This window comes from Rhamphochromis sp. 'chilingali', assembly GCF_963969265.1.
Source record: "Rhamphochromis sp. 'chilingali' genome assembly, chromosome: 4".
NCBI lineage: Eukaryota > Metazoa > Chordata > Actinopteri > Cichliformes > Cichlidae > Rhamphochromis > Rhamphochromis sp. 'chilingali'.
This window is the reverse complement of record NC_137948.1, coordinates 42,191,481-42,211,175: the sequence shown is the minus strand read 5'-3', so window position 1 is coordinate 42,211,175 and position 19,695 is coordinate 42,191,481. Positions and strand designations below refer to the sequence as shown.

General features: G+C 43.0%; 1 long non-coding RNA gene across 1 annotated transcript; it reads left to right on the top strand.

The window, feature by feature from the left end:
- Positions 1-288: 288 nt before the first annotated feature.
- On the top strand, positions 289-14,131 carry LOC308396343. Its single transcript, XR_013971549.1, has 3 exons — positions 289-448; positions 3,229-4,140; positions 11,634-14,131. It is a non-coding gene; the product is annotated as an uncharacterized lncRNA (long non-coding RNA).
- The last annotated feature ends 5,564 nt before the right edge of the window (positions 14,132-19,695 follow it).

The following is a 19,695-nucleotide window of genomic DNA, read 5'->3' as shown; positions in this document are numbered from 1 at the left end:
TTGCACAATACTTTTTACTTTTACTTGAGTACATTTGTGAAGAAGAAACGGTACTTTTACTCAGCTACATTTGCAAAATTCGACTCATCACTTTAAAAAAAAAAAAAAAATTAGCTTAACACATAGATAACATGCCGCCAGTGGAGTTTCCTGTAACTTTTTTACCAATGAGATGTGGCCATGCAGTCACATGACCAGTTTGAAACTGTGGCGGACAGAGCGGCCCAAGCGTTTCAAAGTAGCGGACACAGGGAAAGAAGAAACACGTGAAAACATGGCAGAGCCAGTCATCTACGCTAGAGCTGAAGAGGATGAACACCCTTGGCCTCACATACAAAGAATGTTTTGCTTAAAAGCAGTACAAAAGAGCAGCTATGTCTTCAGTGAGAGCCAAAACAAACCAACTTTTCAGTGTGAAACAACTCAACTTGTGTAACCTGAGGAAACGGTAAGTTTTCTGTAAATATCTTTTTAGCTGTGGTTAGCTGGATGTCAGTCTTATGTTACAGCAGCTGTGTCAAGCTCGAGCTGCGAGTCATATTTTCGACGCTACGCTAAGTTTGTGGGTGTTTTGTGCAGCTTCAGCTGTCCTTTTAACTGTTCGCTAGTTAGCTAGTGTGAGCTATAAGCTAACACCTAGCCTGGTTAATGACACTAGAGTTCCACGCACATGCAAACAGCTCGTCTCTACTGCTTTAACTGTTAAAACAGAACACAATACTGCGGGTGACAGGGTTTAATATGTGAAACAGCACCTTGTTCAGTTTAAACAGTCTGCATTAAGCTGGGCAAACACTGTGCAATTTTTTTCAGTCACGTTATTCAGCTCCTGCTCAAACTGTACAATTAAATTGCAGAGGTTAGAAGTTCATAGGTCACGATGCAGGGTCTCACACTATACGGCCTGATGCTCTGATGCGACCTGAGTGCTCAAACTGTGCGTTCATAACATGAAGCTTATCATACAAAATCTGTCTCTCGCTCTCCCTCTTTGTGTCTTTCACTCACTCACACAGACACACACAGACCATCAACTTCGCTAAATTACTAATGAAAAACATTGACCAGGCAGCTGCAATTGAGCAGCAATGTCCATCCAACTCTTTTCATGGTTGTTGTAGTCATGATAACTTTGTGAGGCCACATTGAAAAGCCTCGGAAGCCACACTGTCATAACACATGTCTTGGGGGTGGGCACGCTACACGGACTCCAAATTACCATCAGGGTGTACACCTCACCCCTGGCATCATTGCCCACCTCTCAATTTTAAATACATGTAGACATTGAGGGCTATCAGGAGGGGCTATGCACTTACCTGCTGCTCTCTGGCAGGTAGCTCCATGTCCTCCTGGGTTTTAAATGCACCTTAGAACACACATGCATCAACACTACAATGAGCGGGCGGCGGGAGGTTTGGAGTCTTCTCACACCCCCGTTCTCTGCGGCCTGCTGGAGCGGGGGGGCTAGGAGGAGGAGTTGGCCGTCCGACTGGGGTCTGGAATGTGGGGCCTCCCTGCTGCTACGGAGTCTGGGTGGTCTGCATCTCCCCACCGCAGGGAAAAGGGTAACACCACCTGGGTCTGGGTGCAGTTTCCCCCTCCAGGGGCAAGGGTACCTAGACCCGGGGCTTAGAGTACGCTTGGGGAGTGTGATTGTGTGTACAGTGTCTCTTTATGTCTGTCTCCACGTTGGGTGAGTGTTGAGTAATTGCATATGAGAGCATGAGGGTGGGAATATGTCAGGTCGGGTATCAGACGCCACCTCTCTGGGGACATCTCAGGCCCTCCAAGGTATGGAGGCCTATCTCCCCCCACTACTTCCCCTGCCAGTAGCAGACGCCCTCAGACACTGGTGCGTTGGTGGTTCTTTGTGTCCGGGGATGGGCGTCCAGGTACACACCGGCTCACTCCTTGGTGGCTGCTTATCGGGGCCTGGAGCCTGGGGCTCGCTCGGGCCACTTCGGGGGTGGGGTGCCCTCGGCCTCTCGGCCTGGGGCTCGGTCACTCTGGCACAGCTGGCTGCCGGCGGAGCTCCCGGGCACGTCACTGCAACTCCCCCTGCCTTATGCTCCGCTACTGCTGAGTGACCCCTCATCTTGGACTCTCTTCAGCTCTTTCTGGGATAGTGGCGCGGCTGCCCCTCTGTTGGTCTTCGTTGGTCTCTTGTGTTCTGAGGGCCTCTGGATGTCTGGAGTTTTGATCTCCTCCATACCTGCTTCATGCCCTGGTGGACGGGGCTGTGGCCCCCCACACCCTCTAACAGATCATTACATGTAGGAACCTTTTAAAAACAAGCGCGTCCATGCTCACAGGTGTACACACGGGTGCTCACACAAGAATTCTGATTGCTACAGTGCCAGACAGGACACAAAAAAAAAAGAAAAGCCTCGGATATGGAAGCGTAGTACAGAAGCATAGAGCTGCCACCCAGGCAAAAGACAAATAGAGCTATATCACGTTATAACATGAAAAGTATATTATTGTTGTTCTAACAATATACTTTTCATGTTTGTACAATATACTATCATGTTCGTACAATATAACTTTCATGTTTGAACAATATAATATCACGTTATTACAATATACATAATTATCACATTCATACAATATAAATATTATATTGTACGAACGTGATATTATATTGTTCAAATGTGAAAGTTATATTGTACTAACATGATAGTATATTGCACGAACATGAAAAGTATATTGTTATGACAATAAACTTTTCACGTTCTAACATGTTATAGCTCTATTTTTCTTTTGCCTGGGTGGCAGCTCTACGCTTATGTACTCGGATGAGCTTGCCTCATCCTACAAGTTGTGCCTCCATCTCTTGTGTCCTGATCACACGCTGCACTGTCGTGCTGCTCCACCTTTTCACTTTCATTTCTGTGTTTGTGCCTGCGCAGTGTGAGAGGCTGCATTGAGGGGCGACAGGATTTCAAACAGGTTTGATTATCTTGCGACAATACGATTGATGATTGGAAGCTGGTCGTGAGGTGTTAACTGCTTTTCGTTTCCCCATGTATACTACACGACACACAAAACACGGACCGATCCCCAAAACGGTTGCACGACTGAAAAATCGGCTCAAAATGGGCCAAAAATTGCACAGTGTATGCCCAGCTTTTGGAGGCTAGCTCCAAACAAATATCCGCAGCTTGGCAGTGTATACAGCACTATAATAACCAGACCTAATTCTTTTGTAAACCATACATCTTTCCACAGGTCTCAACTTCATCAGACATCACCTAGACACAGAGCTGGATGAAGCCAGCACAAACAGCGGCCTAACCAACTAAGATGATGGATCCATGGGGTCAGGAAAGCCAGAAGCAGGGGAGCTGGAGAGATACCTTTCATGTCCATTCACTGGAGGTGTGGATCTATTGCATGGCGTTCCTCACATCAACAAGCTGTCAATCAAAATCAATACTGCTCTTCCTGCATCTGGAGCTTGTGAAGGACTTCTCAGTCATGCAGGACTCCTGTTCACTGCTGAACAGTTACAGCTTCTGTTGAGAATAGATTCCTTAATGTACATCAAAGTTAAAGAGAATATAGTTTGTGATTGCTTGCAACATTATAATATTGCGGTTAATGAGTGTAAGAATACAAAATAGAAAAAAAGGCCTGGGATGGGAACAAAGAACTGAGGTACAGGGCAGGAGGACAATCAACCCCCACCCCCAGGACAGTAGCAAGAGTTACTGAGGGCGAGGAGCAGACAAAGGGCAAACGGGCACTACCATAAAAGGAGATGGGGGTCAGGGTGTCAGCACCCTTGGACACTGTACTAGTGTATTTCCATTGTGGGGGTGTTTACTGTAGGGGGGAGGAGACCAGAGGTTATAACTGTAACTGTTGTGTGGAGTTCTTTAGATCAGCCTTTAGCATAGGACTGCATAGGAATGCAGTGTGCTGATCTCCAGATGCTTCTTTAAGAATAATGGGTAATAAAAGGATTGTGTAAAACATGGAAACATCTCAGCGTGATCTCTACCAGGACCAAAAGAATTGCAGAGACCGGCGTTCTCTCAACAATTTGGTGCCGTGACCCGGATCTTGGTAGTTGATCTCCATTTGGACCTTGGCTGAAGTTAAATGGGCACTGAGGGTATTGCCGGCAAAAAAAACAAGGTAAGCAGAACCTGTTTAATCGAATCTGCATATTGGAAATTAAGCTAAATTTCACCCAAAAGTGTCCTGAACGCAGAAGTCCGTAAATTTGGATAAGAGATATGTGTAGAAGAGAGCAGCTTTCTCTAAAAGTGAGGGGTTGGAGTCCCGGAAAGCAGGACTTTCTAAATTCCATTGTCCTTGGATGTGGCTGCCGCTCCTATGAGTTGACGAATTCATAGGCCCAGACGGTGTTTCTGGAGCTAGGTTTGAGGCCTGGGAAATTCAGATTGGTTAAATATTCCTCCCTAAATTCTACTTTGTTGTGAGTTTGTGTTGCAAGAAAACTTAGGTTTGCAAAGTGTGATTGTGGACATGTGCAGAGAGTAGCGTGTGGCTGAATCTGAAGAACAAAAGGTGTGTGTGTGGGTGGTGCTCCTTTGAGGACAAAGGAAAGGTCTGTAGGTGTGTGTACACTACCTGATGACCAAAATGGAGGAGGTGTGTGTGTGTTTTCTTTTGAGGGGCAAAAGGGGAGACAGAGCGGATTACAGGGGATTGTTGGTGAAACAATAATAGTAATAAAATAAGAGAAGATGAACTAAAATAAATAAATAAATAAAATAAACAGTGGATTAGTGATAAGTTAATGATAAATAAATAAATAAAATTAACTAAGATTTAAAGGTGATCAAATATGGATGGAGAATTTGATCAAGAACTACAGGGTGGGCCATTTATATGGATACACAGTAATAAAATGGGAATGGTTGGTGATATTAAAGTCCTGTTTGTGGCACATTAGTATAGGTGAGGGGGCAAACTCCTCAAGATGGATGGTGACCATGGTGGCCATTTAGAAGTCGGCCATCTTGGATACAACTTTTGTTTTTTCAATAGGAAGAGGGCCATGTGACACATCAAACTTATTGGTAATGTCACAAGAAAAACAGTGGTGTGCTTGGTTTCAACGTAACTTTATTCTTTCATGAGTTATTTACAAGTTTCTTTTTTCACAGCCATTGACATGTCGAAGAGGTTAACGCGTGAGGAGCGGATCAAAATTGTGTTGATATCTAGTGAACGCAGTAACCGGGTCATTGCAGCAGATTTCAATGCAAGACACCCTACGAGACCTCCCATCTCCCATGCTGCAGTTAGCAAACTACTTGCTAAGTTTCGTGATATTAGCTACTCACAAATGGCACCCTTACAAACTCCAGCTACTGCAGCATCTCAACAAGGATGACCCAGATCGGCGCACAGAATTTGCAGAATAGGCAAAACAAAATTTGGTCTGACACTAACCCACAATGGATGGATCCCTCCAAGACTGTTGGAACAACAAAAGTGATGGTTTGGTGTGGTATATGGGGTACAACGATAGTGGGTCCATTCTTCATTATGGAAACCTCAAGGCCACTGGATATTCGAAATTACTACATGATGTGTTTCCCTCTTTATGCACTGAAGCTGGCACGTTCCCTGGGTTCTTCCAGCAAGATGGTGCACCACCACATTATGGGTGCCAGGTCCAAGCATTCCTAGATGAACAGTTTCCTGGAAAGTGGATTGGTTGTCGTGGGCCAGTTGAATGGCCCCCAAGGTCTCCCGATCTGACCCCTTTAGACTTTCATCTTTGGGGTAATCTGAAGGCAATTGTCTATGGTGTGAAGATACGAGATGTGCAGCACCTGAAACTACGGATACTGGATGCCTGTGCTGGCATTTCTCCTGCGGTGTTGCTATAAGTGTGTGAAGAGTGGGAGAAGAGGTTTGCATTGACAATCCAACACAATGGGCAGCACATTGAACACATTTTATAAGTGGTCAGAAACTTGTAAATAACTCATGAAAGAATAAAGTTACGTTGAAACCAACAGGAACACACAGGGTGGGAACACAGACGACGCGACACAGACTAAATGAAACACAGAGGCTGTGTCCCAATTCAGGGTCTGCACGCTTTGAAGTACGCATTTTAAGTGCGATTACGTCACCGCCACGCGACGACGGCTGTCCCAATTCGAAGTGTACTTCAAATGCATACTCCAAATGCGCCGTCGAGTCCTCCAAATATCAAGCGTGGTCCAGTGCACGCTTCGTGGTCCAAAATATCCCACAATTCATAGCGCGGCGGTGGGTGTGGATAATTTTCCCGCAAAATACAGCAGAAGGGAGCGGCCGAAGACTGAACTGTCAAAAGTAAGTACTGAATATGATGTCAGTCATTTATGTCCGAATGTTTAATAATGAAGAACATTAAAACATTGCTGTTGGCCACATGTCGGCAAAGTTATGTGACATTAGTGATGTTTGTACTTTCAGCGTTAACTTGGTTTTAAAGCGTCTACTTCTAAATATATATATAGTCGACCTTAATCTTACAGAGAATGTGATGATTTTATGGATAATTAAAGTCAGTCATATATCCACAAACACAACAGGCTGAAAGTCAGTGATGCTGCTCGGTTTGCAGTCCTGAATATCACAGCACAAGCAGGATTCACTGCACTGTTAATGTTAATGTTAGCTATGTTATATTGCTGCCTCTGTTCGGTGGTGTCGAGCTGTCCTGCACTCTCTCTCTGTTTCTTTCTCTCTGATTGTGGAATAAAAGTATGAACATGTATTTATAAGTTACACTTGTGTTTGAATCCTGCAGCTGATCACACATTTGATTTCCATGTGTGACAACTGCAAGTGTCCAGAGTGAGGACAGACTGAGGGACCCACTGCTGCACATCATCTGTGAGGCTTTGCACCCCTGATGATCCACCAGGACAAACACAGCAGTGTGTGAGGAAGAGGAGGAGGAAGAGCCAGCAGCAGCTGACAGATGGAGAGAATAGACAGACTGTTCCCTGTTTGTGAAGGACTGCTAGAAAAGTTTAACATAACTAATTGTTTGTCCTGAATCAGTCTTATTAGGTAATGTTCAAATAATTTGATCATTCCAGTATTTTCAGTGTAGGAAAAAGTACTCTGGGCCTTCAAGTTACCAGAGGTGGGACCAAGTCATTGTTTTGCAAGTCTCAAGTAAGTCTCAAGTCTTTATCCTCAAGTCTCAAGTCAAGTCTCAAGTAATGTCAGGCAAGTCAGAGTCGAGTCTCAAGTCACTGGTGTAAAAGTCCGAGTCAAGTCACAAGTCTGAAACTTTGAATTTCAAGTCCTTTCGAGTCTTTAAAAAAAAACAAACGAAAAAATAATGTTGCAGTTATATGCTAAATGTAAATATTAGACCATGTAATTTTTAAATCTGTGTTTTTCTCAACACATGACAAAATAGTGAACTTAGAAAATATACACAAATTGTGAAATTGCACCTCTTTAAAATGCAGCTCAATTAAACCTAGCTCCAAGAATAATTTTCACCGACAGTTCTGAGATAAGCTGCATGTTATTCTTGGATGCGGTTGTAGGACCAGCTTTAAAATCGCATGACAAAAATATCATACACATTAAAAAAAACTGTATCACCAACGTAGCCTGGACAACATTTGCTAGTTAGATGAAGTCAGCTATCTCATCTTAGCATATTTATATGCATATTTATAATTATACGGTTCTTGGAGTGAGTGCATACACTCATGAAGTTTAGTAACTTCAGGTCACTGCAACAAGCCCAGGTACAGTTTACCGACGGATGGGTACAGGACCTTGAAATGCACCGTGTAGAACGAAAGACCATCGTACGTATCATAAGTTTACCAGTCTCACAAATTGTCGTCATAAATACACATTCCTTAACCGTTTATTAATAGGACCTTTGAGCTCAACGGTAATTAATTAGTAGTGGAAATAATTTCTGGTACCCATCACAGAAATGTAGCAGTGACAATAATATTGTATGCTGTAATCGTACTGGGCAATTAGTGATACAAAAAACCTGTTTTAAACTGTGAATAAAAGTATATGTTTTTGTCAATGTACCATAATAACAGAAGCGAAACGCAATATTGTGTCAGGACAATTCACTATTTATGCACAATAAATAAAGGAGCATAGCGCGACAATTTCTGTTCTTGCTTGTAACCTATATCACCAATTATGTTATGAAAATGACGTATTAACTACTAAAAAACACTGACCTTCGTGTAAATGCTTGGAGCAGACTAACCTGTGAGCTGGAGTGTTCTGGGACGTTATATTTGATCTTTGAATGGCTGCAATCCAGGCCATCCGTCGCGTCTTTGTTACTTCGGAAACATGAACAATTTCTCTTCAACGACGTAATCCGATAACAACCGATCTCTTTACCCGTCGGCTTCCCGTGGCTGTCATGCGACCGGCTATTGCAGTTAATAATACAACAGCTTCTTGACATTTTTGTGTTTCTTTTTATCGCTGTATAACTGATTTTAATTGAAAGCCTGCGTGCGCTAGTACCGCTTGCCACGAGTTCCCAGAATCATTTGCGGTTCTACCCGTGAATGACGTCACATTTTCAATCTCTATATAATATGCATGTTAAATTTTATATTTGGGGTAAAATATCAAGTCTTTTCAAGTAAACCGGTTCAAGTCCAATTCAAGTCCCAAGTCATTGGTGTAAAAGTCCAAGTCAAGTCACAAGTCTTAGAACATTTTTTCAAGTCAAGTCTAAAGTCATAAAATTAATGACTCGAGTCTGACTCGAGTCCAAGTCATGTGACTTGAGTCCACACCTCTGCAAGTTACACACTATGAAAGGCAGCAACAAGATTAATATTCAGAAACCTAAAGTATGTATCAGCAGCAGAATGGAGCTAAAAATAAATGTTTGTTCCAGTTCTATGAAGCTTTGAGTATTTTGGATTAGTAGCACTGCTGTGTTTGTTGCATCATATTGCTGTAATTGTTTATATGCTTTATATATTCTGAGCTAAGTTGATCTATAGTGTTACATCATATTCTATAAGGATGTTATGTGTTTGTATACTTTCTGCCCAGTTTGACCCATTTAGCAGAAGTCAGCCTGTTTAAGGCTCTGATATCTATTCTGTATGACTTAAAGCAGTTATGACATGGTCTGATTTTCACACCCAATAAAGAAATATTTCATATATCAATCTACTCTTCATTCTATCAGAAACAGTTTTCACAGGTCGTACATTTTGTTTTTACACACATATGTAAGCATTGAGCCAAATGTAATAATGCCAACATATTAAACGAACAAAATTTGTCTCTTCTGTATAATACATATATATACACTTTTGAGTGAAGATTTAAGGTGATAGGAATAATAAATAACTGCAACTTGAATCTTTGACCCAGAGTTCAAGCTCACTGCTGTAATATATATATATATATATATATATATATATATATATATATATATATATATATATATATATATATATATATATCATGATAATCTGACAATACTATAATATTGTATTGTGTGTATTATATTTACATTACCACAGTGAGATGATTTTAGTCTCATGAACAACATTAGCTAATTGTTATTTACTAACTACTCTTGAAATGACTGTTCAGCACAGAAGTGAAGCCCAACAATCATGTTTTACAGTTCCGTGGTCTCAGCCTCAGATACTCAACTAATCAAAGTGATGTCATGACAAAAAAATTTTCTCCTTCATTTCTATCACACAAAGCTGCATGTAACGTTTCTCGCGGTTAGTATCATGGTTGCTAATCAACCTGAACAGCACGACGAAGGCTAGACCGTCCCATTTCACAAGCATCTCACTTCCGCGCTTCTCGTACTTATAGTACGCACCGTATGTAGTACGCGTAGTGTGCGTACTTCAAGCGTGCAGACCCTGAATTGGGACACAGCCAACGACTAAATACACATAAGGGATGATCAAGGGAAGTGGAAACACATGAGGGGAACAGCTAATACACATGAACCTAATGACAGGACAGGGAAAGTGAAACTACATACACTGACATTAGACACAGACTTTCAAAGTAAAACAGGAAACATGGGGATTAGACGTGACCTGAACTGAACATAACTACACAGAACATAACTACACACTGCACAGTGTTGGGGAGTAACGGAATACATGTACCGCCGTTACATATTTAAAATACAAAATATGAGTAACTGTATTCCGTTACAGTTACCATTTAAAAAGGTGGTATTTAGAATACAGTTACTTTGTTGAAATAAATGGATTACACGGCAGTATTTTCCTGTTTCATATGGCGGGTAAGGACTGTTTGGGTTTTGTTTGATAGTTATGTTCTGTTGTTCCAGGCAGCAGCGTTACGGTTGCCATGGTGACGCGCTCTCTCTGCGACTGTGTGTTTCCTGGGTGAGAGAGCGCCTTTTTGTTGTTGTTGTTGTTGTGCTAAGCTGAATGCTACAGGCATAGCCCTAAAGAATGTAGCCTCATGGGCAGTGTAGTCCGTGCTGCAGGGAGAATGGACTGCCCCGCTATGTGTCTGTGAGTGCAAGGAGGGAGAAAAATGAGAGTGGAAAAGTACGAGTTGTCACCAAGCAGAAACGGGAGCTGGAAGCATGTAAATATAATAATAACCACTGCAGCCAAGAAGAGTGCCTGACGAGCCCAGTTGTAAGTACGCTATTAAGACTCGACTGTACACTGTGTTCGTGTTTTCCTCCGAAACAATAAGTTTCGTTGCAGCAGCCTTTCAATGCCTCTCTCCGTCTCTCGCTAGCAAAGTTGACCCAGACAACAAAGTAAAGCTAGTTTTCGACTACGAGCCCAACACGGAACCCGACGTATTAGCCAGAGGTCCCTTTACTATGGTTCGGAGCCGCTGACCTTCAGTAATAGTAATAAATCATACAGAAATAGTACATTCATGTAGTTGTAAAAAGCATGATAATATATTAAGTAATCCAAAGTATTCAGAATACGTTACTCTCGATGCAGGAGGAGACGGTAAGTGACGGACGTGACGGGTAAGGTAAGCGACCCATGTTGTAGGTGACGTCAGACGCTGGAGATTTGGCGGAAAAAAAGTGAATGGTAGCATAGAGTTTAACAAAGTTTTTTCAAGCTTCAGTATTACCAAATATACTAATCAATTGTCATATAACTAACAACATCTGTCCTATCATCTCTAACACCCTGGAGGACAACGGGGAGAGTTTAGACGCTCTCCAAGATTACATCGACCGCTGTTTTAGTAATGAAGAAGGCCCAGAGTGCATCTTCCCCGGCCAAAATTGAGACGCCGACATCGAAGAGATGTCGCCCGGCAGACTCCCCCGGTACAACATCGCCTGCCGGCAAAGACATCGCAGACATCCTGGAGTCAATCGACAAGCGATTGTCCAGTTTCGATGCGAGGCTGTCCCTGGTGGAGATTTTACACCGGGAATTTAAATCTCTGAGAGAATCCCTGGAATTCAGCCAGCAGCAGGTGGAAACGCTTGCCGCTGAAAATACCACGCTACGGGAGTCGGTCAAATCTCTCACCGATAACGTGACCCAGCTAAACATTGAAAATAAAAAATAAAAAAGAGTCCGTTATCGATCCACAAGCCCCTAGCATGAGAGATAATCTTGTGTTTTCTGGTATTCCAGAATCTGCCGGAGAGGACGCGGAGGCAACGGTGAAAAGCTTCATTAAAATCCACCTGAAGCTGCCGGAGGACACCGTAGAGAACATTGACTTCGATAGAGTGCATCGCTTGGGGGGCGTGAGGTCGCGGACCGGGAGACCACGGCCTTTTGTGGCCAAATTCGGTCAATTCAAACAGAAGGAACAGGTGAAGAGTCGCGGCAGAGAACGGACTTCAGCGTGAACGACCAGTTCCCCAAAGAGACCCTGGAACGACGCAAGGTCCTGTTCCCAGTTCGACGTAGCTTCATCCAGAAAGGCTCCCGTGCTGTCATCGCCGTGGACCGGCTCTACGTGGACGGACAGCTCTACCGCAACCCCGGCACCACACCGTGGTTATATTGACTGCACTCCAGATAAGAACTCGCTACACTCTTTTCTTATTCATTCACACTTTCTCCTTTAACATGGGTTTAACCTGGTAATATCAATATGATGTCATAGCAGATATAACCGTCACCCTCTGTCATTACTTTAATTGGAATGTTTCCGTTTCGTTTCTTTTTTTTTTTTTGTCGCTCACAGTTCATGTGGTTTCTTTCTTTCTCTTGTCTTTCACTGCTGTGATCACCTACTTCCCCACTCACCTACAAACAACACCCTCTATTTCTCCATATTTTCACACCACAATCACGCAAACACATCCGCTCAACGGCAGCACATTCACAACAGCCTCACAGCACGCACAGACTTGCAGGACACATAAGCAAGCCGGCTTGTTCATATTAGTGAATATTCACACACATAATCAGACTTATGGAGCCTCTCACCACACTTTTTTTTCTCTTTCTATTTACAAACAAGTAATGTTTCCACATTCTCTCCACCTGTCTAAACGAAACACCCAGCGTACATCATTAGACATACACACGCAATTATGAGCATGCTGAGGTTTGTCACATGGAATGTAAATGGAGCTGGCTCCAGAGGAAAGAGGTTAAAGATATTTAACCAGCTTAAAAAACTACAGGCAGATGTTGTTTTATTACATGAAACTCACAGACCTGTCACAGGTTTAAATGAACTTAAAACACCTGAGTTTCCTAACGTGTTTGCAGCCTGTTGTAATTCTAGACAAAGGGGAGTAGCAATTTTAATACATAAAAATGTACATTTTACAGTATATGCCGGCTTGTACACATACACGAGAGACACGAGAGTTCTTCTTTACTGATGTTTACTGTGCTTCTCTTAACGTATAGGTACACCGTAGAACACTTTGGCCTGCAAGTAGACAAACCGGTGTAACTGGAACTTAGGGCTTATTTCTTCTTTCTTAGCTTGACTTTTACACGGCTAGACCGTCACCATGCGCAGCTTCTCTGACCTTACTACCCAAAACAGGAAGTGACCTCTGCCCTTACCTTATACTCACAAAATTAACTAGTTACTTTCCATGTATCAAATTAACTGTACACCAATCCAGTAGGCAAAAAAGGAAAATGTTAACATGCTCAACACAAAAATAAAATGCGTTAGTTACATTATTATTACAAGAGCTCTGCCTAGTGGTCAAATACTAACATTTCACCAACTGTTACACTCCCACCATCACACTATCGCACCAGCATGTGTGATCCTAAAGGAATTTGACCTAACAATGAACTTAGCAAAGGTTAACCAATAAACATTATGTTGAGTCTTTACTCTGCTTCAAGTAAAAGTACAGTCTTATGTATGGGTCTCTCTAAAATCGTCTTAGTTGTGTGCTTCCCCATATTGTCTCTAGTAGAGTCACCGATGAGAAGCTTAACTTTTCTGACTCTGCCGTCAGCTCCTGGAGTGACTTCCACAACTTTGGCGAGTTTCCATTGATTTCTTGGAAGACATTCTTCTTGTAATAACACAATGTCATTTATTTTTGCATTTCTTCTGTTTTTATTCCATTTGCTTCTCTGTTGCAAGTTTAACAGATATTCCTTTCTCCACCTTGTCCAAAATACATTCGCCAAATATTGTACTCGTTTTCATCTTTTCTGGAGGTAGAGATCTTCTTTAGCGAATTCTCCAGGTGGTGGTGAGATCACTGCTGACTTCATCGTCAAAATATGGTTGGGTGTCAATGGCTCCAGTTCTATAGGGTCGTTGATAGACTCTACAGTTAGTGGTCGACTGTTTACTATTGCCATAGCTTCATACATGAACGTTCTCAATGATGAAGTGTCTAATCTTGAAGCTGACTGGTCAAGAATGGATTTCAGAACATTTCTTATTGTCCGAATCTGCCTTTCCCAGACTCCTCCCATGTGGCTAGAAGCAGGTGGGTTGAAAACGAAAGTTATTCCCAGCTCTTTGACTTTCTCTTGAGTTGCTTGCGTAAGAAGCTCGTTTCTTGCACCGATAAAATTGGTGCCTTGATCACAATGCAGCTGACCTACGTTGCCACGTATTGCTATGAAACAACGGAGTGCATTGAGAAAACAGTCTGCACTGAGATCATCTACAGTGGGGCAAAAAAGTATTTAGTAAGCCACTGATTGTGCAAGTTCCCCCACTTAAAATGATGACAGAGGTCAGTAATTTGCACCAGAGGTACACTTCAACTGTGAGAGACAGAATGTGAAAAAAAAATCCATGAATTCACATGGTAGGATTTGTAAAGAATTTATTCGTAAATTAGGGTGGAAAATAAGTATTTGGTCACCTCAAACAAGGAAAATCTCTGGCTCTCACAGACCTGTAACGTCGTCTGTAAGAAACTTTTCTGTCCCCCACTCGTTACCTGTATGAATGGCACCTGTTTGAACTCATCATCTGTATAAAAGACACCTGTCCACAGCCTCAAACAGTCAGACTCCAAACTCCGCCATGGCCAAGACCAAAGAGCTTTCGAAGGACACCAGGAAAAGTATTGTAGACCTGCACCAGACTGGGAAGAGTGAATCTACAACAGGCAAACAGCTTGGTGTGAAAAAATCAACTGTGGGAGTAATCATCAGAAAATGGAAGACATACAAGACCACTGATAATCTCCCTCGATCTGGGGCTCCACGCAAGATCTCATCCCGTGGGGTCAAAATGATCATGAGAACGGTGAGCAAAGATCCCAGAACCACACGGGGGGACCTGGTGAATGACCTGCAGAGAGCTGGGACCAAAGTAACAAAGGTCACCATCAGTAACACACTACAACGGCAGGGAATCAAATCCCGCAGTGCTAGACGTGTTCCGCTGCTGAAGCCAGTGCATGTCCAGGCCCGTCTGAAGTTTGCCAGAGAGCACATGGATGATACAGCAGAGGATTGGGAGAATGTCATGTGGTCAGATGAAACCAAAGTAGAACTTTTTGGTATAAACTCAACTCGTCGTGTTTGGAGGAAGAAGAATACTGAGTTGCATCCCAAGAACACCATACCTACTGTGAAGCATGGGGGTGGAAACATCATGCTATGGGGCTGTTTTTCTGCCAAGGGGACAGGACGACTGATCCGTGTTAAGGACAGAATGAATGGGGCCATGTATCGTGAGATTTTGAGCCAAAACCTCCTTCCATCAGTGAGAACTTTGAAGATGAAACGAGGCTGGGTCTTCCAACATGACAATGATCCAAAACACACCGCCCGGGCAACAAAGGAGTGGCTCCGTAAGAAGCATTTGAAAGTCCTGGAGTGGCCTAGCCAGTCTCCAGACCTCAACCCCATAGAAAATCTGTGGCGGGAGTTGAAAGTCCGTGTTGCTCGGCGACAGCCCCAGAACATCACTGCTCTCGAGAAGATCTGCATGGAGGAATGGGCCAAAATACCAGCTATTGTGTGTGCAAACCTGGTAAAAACCTATAGTAAACGTTTGACCTCTGTTATTGCCAACAAAGGTTATGTTACAAAGTATTGAGTTGTATTTTTGTTATTGACCAAATACTTATTTTCCACCCTGATTTACGAATAAATTCTTTACAAATCCTACCATGTGGATTCATGGATTTTTTTTTCACATTCTGTCTCTCACAGTTGAAGTGTACCTCTGGTGCAAATTACTGACCTCTGTCATCATTTTAGGTGGGGGAACTTGCACAATCGGTGGCTGACTAAATATTTTTTTGCCCCACTGTAGAACTTCTATATGTATAGCTCTCGAGCACATACATGTAAACAAGAGTCCATATCTCTTCAAGTCTTTCCTCCCTTCTTTTACACAGAATGGTCCAAAGCAGTCCATACCGCTGTATACAAATGGAGGGGTAGCTTCCAGTCTTTCTGGTGGCAGGTCGCCCATCCTTTGTTCTTGATTGCCTTTCCTGTACTTTCTACATTTGACACATTTGTATATAAGTGACGATACTTCAGTACTGGATGGATTGACACTTTTGTAAGTCTTCCTCCTACCCTCAAGATATTGTGTTGATCAAGGAATGGACTTAACTGAAGTAGCTTTGAGTGAGATGGTCTGACTTCCTCCTTATCCTTTATGATCTTAATTTCCTTTCCAAATGCTTCTTGTTGAACTGTCCGTATGATGAACTCCTCGGCTTCTTTCCTTTCTTCCAATGTAGTACTTTCATTGGACATTTCCTTTGAGTTCTTTGCATACTTTACACGTCGTCTTAATCTTGCAATTGCTTTCACAACTCTCGTCCAATCTGAGAATTTTTCCAGTCGTTCTAAAATGGATTTCTCTTCTTTTGCCTTAACTGCGAATACTGTTGTGACTTTGAGTTCTGGATCTTCGATACTGATCTCTTTCACTTTAGCATCTTCTTGTGGTAGTTCCTTTTGCCATAAAAAACTTGGTCCTGTGAACCAGTTGGACTGTACTAGTTCTTTTGTCATGACTCCACGTGACGCGTGATCTGCAGGATTTTGTTCAGAGGCAACATATCGCCATTGACTTGGTTCTGTACTTGATCTGATTCTCTGTATTCTTTTAGCAACGAATACATGAAAGTGCCTTGCGTCGTTGTTAATATAACCAAGGACAACTTTGTAATCAGTCCAGTAGTACTCCTGAATATTTTGGATCTCCAATTCTCTCTTTAGAAAGTCAGCTGCTCTCGTAGCTACTACAGCCGCAGAACGCTCCAATCTTGGGATGGTTGTCACTTTAGTAGGAGCGACTCTTGCTTTACCCATCACAAGAGTGCACTGTACTTCTCCAAACTTGGTCACTGTTCTCAAGTATGAGTACACACCATAACCGGTTACACTGGCATCAGAAAAGCTGTGTAACTCATACTGCTTCACTTGGTCAGATGTTGATGGGACATAACAACGTGATATCTTTATGGAGGACATGTTCTGGAAGTCTCTGAGCCAAGCTTCCCATTGAGGCTTGAGATCTTCTGGAAGCAGCTCGTCCCAGTCCAGCTTTTCCTGACACATTCTTTGGAGGAGTTTCTTACCAACTAAAATGAACGGAGCGACGAATCCAATGGGTCGAATATTGAGGCCACTGTCAAGAGCACTCCTCTTCTAGTGAAGGGGTTATTCTTTACAATCACTCTGAATTGAAAGGTGTCTGAGCTTACACACCATTGGACCCCTAAGGCTCTTTCTATCTTTGGCTCTCCTAGTGCCAGATCCAGATCAGTTGCTCCTGCTACACAGTCTTCCTTTGGGATAGCAGCAATCACTTCCTTGCTATTGCTAATGAACTTGTGCAGGTGCAGCTTACCCATGGCACACAGTTCTCTAGCTTCCTTTACAAGTTGAATAGCTTCTTGCACTGAATCCACACTCACCAAACCGTCGTCCACGTAGAAGTTGCGTTGCATGAACTTCACCGTGGCTTCACTGAACTTATTTTCACCTTGCGCAGCGACATGCTTGAATCCAAAGTTTGCGCATCCTGGTGAAGATGCTGCACCAAACAAGTGGACTCTCATGCGAAACACTGATGTGGACCTTTCCATGTTACCATCCTCCCACCATAGGAATCAGAGGTAATCTTGATCTTTTGGGGCAACATGAAACTGGTGAAACATGCGCTCCATGTCACACATGACAGCTAATATTATCTCTAGATGCAGAAAAAGCATTTGACAGAGTTAACTGGAAATGTTTATTCGCAACTTTACACAAATTTGGTTTTGGAAACTTTTTCATAAACTGGATAAGAATATTATACAATTCCCCAACAGCTCGTATCAGAACAAATGACCAGACATCCTCCAGCTTCTGTCTCCTGAGGGGCACAAGACAGGGATGCCCACTCTCCCCTTCACTTTTTGCAATTTTTATCGAACCTCTAGCAGCAGCATTTAGACAGGCTACAACAATTAAGGGCATAAAATGTAAGAACATAGAACATAAAATCAGTCTCTATGCGGATGATGTGTTACTTTTTCTGCAAAACACACAAACCAACCTCTCTGAGGTAATTACTCTAATAAACTGGTTTTCAAGAGTTTCAGATTATTCAATCAACTGGCCAAAATCTACAGTTCTTCCCATTAACTGCTCCTTCCATAATTCTTCCTCTGCCCCACTACAATCTGGAAATATTAAATATTTAGGTATTAATGTTTCTCCTAAGCTTTCAGACTTAACTAAATTAAACCACATCCCACTTCTAAAGAAAGTAGAAGGCAATCTGACTAGATGGAAATCTTTACCCATATCACTCATGGGAAGGGTCGCCACTATAAAAATGATGATCTTGCCAAAAATGAATTACTTATTTTTGATGATCCCTAACAAACCATCACAAGATTGGTTCAGATCTCTGGATTCATATATTTCCAAATTCCTTTGGAAAGATAAACCCCCGCGTATCAGCTTAAAAACGCTACAAAGAACCAAGGATAGAGGAGGATTAGATCTGCTTAATTTTCACCAATACTTCTAAGCCAACAGGCTTCAGTTCATCTCAGAATGGTTAAAACATACCTTCTTAGATGAGCCCTGGCTAGATATTGAACAGGCACTATGCAAGGATCTAGAGATTTCAGACCTACCATTTATTAGCTCAAACATCAAAAGACATGAATGCTTTAAAAGTATCAACATCAGCTTTTCTCTGACAGCATGGTGGGAGTTTCTAAAAATAACGGAGTCTTCATTAATCCCATGCAAACGTACACCTATCTGGAATAACCCTGACATATTACAAAACAATAATATGATTAATTTCCATACATAGAGTGCACTATACAGGTCATTGGATGTTCAAGATGGGCTTTACATCTTCCAACAACTGCTCACACTGTCAAGGCAATACACCAGACAATTACATTCACGCTCTTTGGTTCTGTCCACCAGTGCAGCAGTTTTGGCACGAGATATGTGAAGACTTATCAAAGTGTCTGAAATGTGAAATTCCAACCTCCCCTTTAGTATGCTTGTTGGGAAAATTCGATGAGGTCACTACAGAAACTACTACAGTCCACATGGTTTTTACTGCCCTATGCATCGCCAAGAAAACGGTCCTCATGAACTGGAAAAATAAAAATAATCTTAATTCTAGCCAATATAGAAACCTTCTAATAGATCACATTAGTCTCGATATAGCCTCTGCCACCACATTAAATCAATCCCTCTGGGCTCCTTTGATCGGCTCCATCACCTAGCAGGGGTAGGGGGTCGTGGTTTGGTCCCGCCTTAGCTACTGTGGTTGATATGGAGTTGGGACGGGCTCAGGGCGCCTGGAGGACCCCTAGAGACGTTATCCCTGGAGGGCTTAACCCGGGGGTTGTGTTCATAACCTGGTTAGTGGCTCTGGTCGCGCTTAGAGGTTGTTCTCCTCGTGGCTGCGTGCATCGGGGCTGGAGGATGGTCTGTACTGGTGGACGTAGGTTACTGGCCTGGTGGCCTGGCTGCCCCTGAGTGGATCCGGGGCAGGCATGGGGGTTTGGGGTTCGGGGGTGCTTCGCCTCCGTGCTGGGGCTCTGGCTGGGCCTTGGGGGCTTCGGTCCTCGTCGGTGTGTCACCGAGGTTGTGAGCGGGTGGGTGCACGGGGGCTCAGCCCTGGCGCAGGGGGCCTCTTGTGCATCGGCCTAACTGGGGGGCTCTTCAACTGGTGGGGAGGTTGTTCCATCCTTGCAGGAGTCCACTCTGCAGGTGGGGGAGAGACATAAGAGAGGTGGAGAATAAA